Source organism: Corvus brachyrhynchos, unplaced genomic scaffold (genome assembly GCF_000691975.1).
Source record: "Corvus brachyrhynchos isolate BGI_N302 unplaced genomic scaffold, ASM69197v1 scaffold45, whole genome shotgun sequence".
NCBI lineage: Eukaryota > Metazoa > Chordata > Aves > Passeriformes > Corvidae > Corvus > Corvus brachyrhynchos.
The window spans coordinates 597,722-603,378 of NW_008238361.1; positions in this window are offsets into that span (position 1 = coordinate 597,722).

Consider the following 5,657-nt stretch of genomic DNA (forward strand, 5'->3'; position numbering starts at 1 on the left):
GCTGGCAGACCCCGGAGGATGCCCCGAGCCCAGCGGGGCCGTTCCCTGCGGCTGCTGCGAGCTGGCCCCGGGGCTGGGGGGTGGGGAAAGGACCAGAGCTCCGCTCCTTCCCGGGTGCTCCTGGTTTACTGGATTTTAAAGTGGTTTTCTCCCTCCCGTAAGCACAGCCCGGTGCGGGACCCTGCGCTGCCCCGAGCCCAAATGCTGCGGGGTCCCGCTCCTGCGGCACAGGAGGCAGGCACAGGCACCCGGGCTCTGAGGCAGCCCCGGTGCCGAGCAGCGCGCCGCGGCTGGCCTGTGCTCTCAATAAAAGCTCATTAAGGAAAGATTATGAACATATAACAATACATTTTAAGTGCGCTGCAATGATCCATAAAATTGGTGTGGCTAATTAGCAGATCAAATCTCCATGAGAACTGGATCACTTTAATATCCTTGGGTAGTTTAATTCTGTAGGTATTTTACTATCCACACATGTTTAGTAAAATTAAATAACAGTATAAATGTTCAGTGGGATTAAAACAACAGTAAAATGAAACCAAACAAAATGAATTTATTTTGTTAATAGAATAACAGAGAATCCCAGTGTTGATATAACATTACACAAAATCTAGAGCAAACACAGTCTGAATCCCAGTCTCATTTCACATGTAATTAACCTTTCTCAATCAAGCTAAGCAGACCTGATACCTCCTCCACAGCGTCTGTGCACCCACGGCTCTGCCTGTGCTGGGATGAGAGGCAGGAGGCAGTGGCAGGGCAGATTTTTCCTGGTGCTGGTGAACACTGGTCCCAGTCCAGCACCAGGCTGGCAGCGGTGGGATGGGTGCCAGTACCCCCCACTCTCCCTGGAGACACCCTGAGCCCTGGAAAGCATCTGGCAGGGGCCAGGCAGGAAAATGCTGGGAATGGTCAGGACAGCTGGGAAGTTCTTGAATAGTTTAGGCGCCCCAGGGGATACACTTTTATTCGGGGAATACAGGTTTTCCCCCTTTTTTATATTTCTTCAAAAGAGCATCCAAAGATGCTCCTGCAGGTGTTTTGAATCTGCACCCTTCATGCAACTCATGGAATCATAGAATCATTAAGGTTGGAAAAGACCTCCAAGATCATTGAGTCCAACCTTTAATTCCTTATAAAAAACTCTGTCTGGAGCGAGGCATAGAAAAGAACTGGGGATGTTATATATTTCTTTTCATTTTACTTTGATTAAATTAAAAGACTCTGAAAAAATACCAAAAACAATCAAAAAATTGAAACCACCTTAGCTTTCCTCCCATACAAGACTGCTAAAAAAATTGTCACAGAATCACGGCTTATTTAGGAAATAAGTGGAATATCCCTAAAAATCATCGAGTCCAACCATTGACCCAGAACTGCCAAGTTTTCTTTCATTTTGTTTTCGAGGGTCTCTAACTCTCAACTTAGCAATTAAATAAACAATTAAGTCTAAAAAGAGGATGAATCTTGAAATAGGCCGTCATTATTTTTAATGTCAACAGTTATTTTTTCTGAGTTACAATTTGACATTCAGAGGCCAGATACAATTTCAGTGAATAAATAAAATAAAACCAGATGTGAGATCCTCCTGGGAGCCCTGCTCAGTGTGCAAGGGCACCGTCAGCACTTTGCTGGTGACACCAAGGTGCGCAGGGCAGTCACCATGCTGGAGAGAAGGGACAGCATCCAGAGGGACCTGGGCAGGCTGGGAGAGCTGGGAATGATCACCTGGAGAAGAGAAGGATCCAGGGAGAGCTCAGAGCCCCTTCCAGAACCTAAAGAGACTCCAGGAGAGCTGCAGAGGGACTTGGGACAAGGCATGGAGGGACAGGACACAAAGAAAGGCTTCCCAGTGCCAGAGGGCAGGGCTGGATGGGATATTGGGAAGGAATTGTTCCCTGGGAGGGTGGGCAGGCCCTGGCACAGGGTGCCCAGAGCAGCGGGGGCTGCCCCTGGATCCCTGGCAGTGCCCAAGGCCAGGTCGGACAGGGCTTGGAGCAGCCTGGGACAGTGGGAGGTGTCCCTGCCATGGCAGGGCTGGCACTGGATGGGCTTTAAGGTCCCTTCCCACCCAAACCATTCTATGGTTCTCTGGTAATTTAGAGCAATAATTACAATTTTATTCAATAGCTATGGGAAAACACTGAGTTGAATAATGACATAAAAATGAGTGTCTCAGTCATAACAGGACATTAATCAACATATTAACTGCGTAGACAAACTGATTTGATGCTGTTATGGCTTAATTTGTCTCAAAATCATTATTTTTTATGCATTGCATAATGTACTTTAAAATAGGTGTTGGAGTGATCACATGTGAGCGTTGCAGTCCCACAGCACTGGTGCTGTACTTGCTCTGCGCTGAGTCCCACCATTTCAGGTGTAATTTACACCTTTCCCAGGGGCAGCTCAGCGCAGAGTCCACACTGCTGGAACTCCGGCATTCGGGAGCCAGGCTGGGACAAGCCTGAAATCTTCTACTTCATATCTTAGCCTGTCCAGAACACCTCTTCCTTAGCATTCCCATTTCTAAAGCCTCTGGATTAGCATATTCCATTTCTCCAGGCAGCAGCCATTGGCTCCGAAGCCGCTCGCCCCTCTTGGCACGCCCTGCTCGGGTTTTGGCGGCTGGTCAGGACGAGGATGCGGTGGCACAGCGCGGGGCCGGGAGCCCCCGGCGCTGCGAATGTCAGATGCCAGACAAACTGGATGCCGGACAAAGAGCAGCGCTGGCTGTGCCTCTGCCTTTCAGGAGACAATGGTCCAGGAGGCGCTGAGGGGCTGGTGGGACACAGGACGGGCAGAGCCCTGATGGGAGTTCGGTGGAATTCTCATAAAGGCATAAAAGCTGAGCTAGTGTTGTCCCTCCGGACGGCCGTTTGCTCTGCCAGCACTCGGGGTCGTAGCTAAGGTGCTGCAAACACATCCCAGGTGCTCAGCCCGGAGGAATTTCCCCCCTGGCGTTCTGTTCTCCCATTCCCGGTGGATGTTTGTGTCCGTCTGACCTGTCACTCTGCACCCAGGGCTGAGAATCCCATGTGGATGCCCCATGCCACAGTCAGGCCACCTCAAGGTGACAAGGTGGTGATTGGTAACAATCTTGGAGGTCTTTTCCAATCTAAATGGTTCTCTGATTCTATTCGGTGATTATCCTTTTACTTAAATCCTTTGCTTTTCCTTCTTTATCCCCTTTGGTTTTCCCTTTCCTATTCTCCTTCCTCCTTTTCCTTCCTTTTCTCTTTCCCCCTTTCCCCCTTTTTCCCTTTCACTTGCCATCCTTATCCTTATCCTTATCCTTATCCTTATCCTTATCCTTATCCTTATCCTTATCCTTATCCTTTTTTTACCTTTTCCTTCCTTTCCCTTTTCCCTTTCCCTTTTTCCTCCCCTTTTCCCAAAACACCAGCACTCCCATCCCAAAGGGCACAAGGTGACACGCAGAGGTGACACGCAGAGGTGATCCGGGGTTTGCCAGGGGCAGCACAGCGGCAGAGTCGAGGGGGCTGGAGCCCCTCACTGGCTTTGTGTGACCTCCAGCCCCCGGGCGCATTCCTGTCCGTCCGGGGAACCCTGGCCTGGGGGGTCAGCACTGGCACGGCCATCCCTCCCCAGCCCGGTGCCGGCCCCAGCCGAGGGCAGGGGGCTGAGGAGGGGATGGGGATTGCCCTCGGGTCCCTCCTTGCCCGTTATCAGGTGAGACCCCTCCACCCCCGAGTGCCAGCCCACGCCAGCACGGGAAACCCCCCGGGAGAGATCTCCGAGGGCCAGAGCAAACCAGAGCTGCTCCCTCCTCTCCCCTCCTCTCCCCCGGCTCCCGGGCGGGCTGACGTGTGACAAATGCAGGCGGTGACAGAAACATGTAAATCTCCGGTGTTATCGGCACTCATCGCCGTGTCTGCCCAAGGTACACAAGTTGAAGGATGAAGTGCTGGAAGGGGTCTGGGAGCAGGCAGGTGCTGCGGGCTGGCGTGACGCTCGGATTAAGACACTGACAGAGTGCAAAAAACCCCGTTTGGTGGCGTGACATGTCAGGGGATGAAGAATCAGTCTTTGTCTGCGCCAGGCCAGGCTCCTTTCAAAAGGCCCTTTAGATCAGCTGCAGGGAAAACAAGGAGGGAAGTAGCCCATTGATTTAATACAAGCAACATGCAAAGTACATAATAATGAAAATCAAATTCTTTCATGGCATTCATGAGGGCAGCAAACAATGGGAGTTAATGCAGGCTGCAGCTCCTCAACTTTTTCCTCCGAAAGTTGTTCGCGTTACAGGGCTAATTCTCCTTCCACCCGTGACTAAATTGTGTACTGGGCTCTACTTTTGTTTGACAGCAAAAAGTAAATGATAGAAAATTGGATCCAACAATACGTTCTGATTATTCGTGCACTACAGAGTGTTCTCTCACCATGACAAACCGTGTTTATCCCACTAGGGAGAAAGGGGGAGGGATCCCATGGGATTTATCAGCATGTGCAGTGCCATTAAGTTAAATAGCCACGTTAGGATTTAACAAGGTCAACAACGTTTTTACTTCTCTTTTTCATGATTACTAAGATTTTCACTTGTAAAGTCTTAACTAAATATAGTTTTGGTACTGGAGAAATGAAAGTTATTTTGGGAAGGACTCCTGTAGCAGGGAAAGCTACTCCATCCCGCAGGTCCCCCTCCTGCCGTGTTACTGTTCCCCTCCCTGGGCTGGAATTTCTCTGTCACCTTAGAAATTCCCCTCTTTGGCCATTCTGTATATTCGGGTCTACAAACTGCGGGCTGGGAATTGTTCCTGGCTTTCTTCCTCGTCTGGTCAACTCCCACCAGTGCAGCACAGCCCCCCCTGCACCCCCACCGAGCATCAGCAGGGCTTTGCCTGTTCAGCTTTAATCACTTTCCAGCAGGCACAAGGGGGCGATTCCTAGCTCTTACTCCCGGCTGCCATCAAACCCACCTCGGGCAAGGCCAAAGCCAGGCCCTGACCGGTCTTAGAGGGATGCCAGGATGAGAACTTTCCTCTGCTACTCCTGCTGGGGAATCATTTGGGTTGGAAAAGCCCTCTGAGACCATCGAGTCCAACTGTTCCCCCAGCACAAGGCCACCACTGTCCCATGTCCCCAAAGTGCCACATCCACACAGCTTTAAAATCCCTCCAGGGATGGGCACTCCACCCCTGTCCCAGGCAGCTGTGCCAGGGCTGGACAGCTCTTTCAGAGGAGAAATTTTCCCTAAAATCCAACCTAAGCTTTCCCTGGCACAACTTGAGGCCATTTCCTCTTTCCTGTTGCTTGTCAGGTGGGAGCACAGCCCAGCTCCCCCTCACCTCCACCCTCCTGTTAGGGAGTTGTAGTCAATATCTTTTTGCATATTTTTATTGTAATGATTTTATCCATTCCTATAGTTACATATTCATAAAATACTATAATAATCCCTCCAGTGCTGGTGACTCCACCACTACACACAGCCAGAGAATACTTGTGCAAAATGCTCTGACTTCTCTGTCAAGGGATCTCTTCTTCCCATAAAATTCAATGTTTTCCTTAAAATCTGGAATTCTTCGGAATTTTCTTGCGCATGAAAACCTCGGGACCCACAGAGTCAAGTCTGACCTCAGTAAATGTCAGGATGAATCAGATGTTTTCCTGAAACCTTTCCCAAACCCAGATCTTAA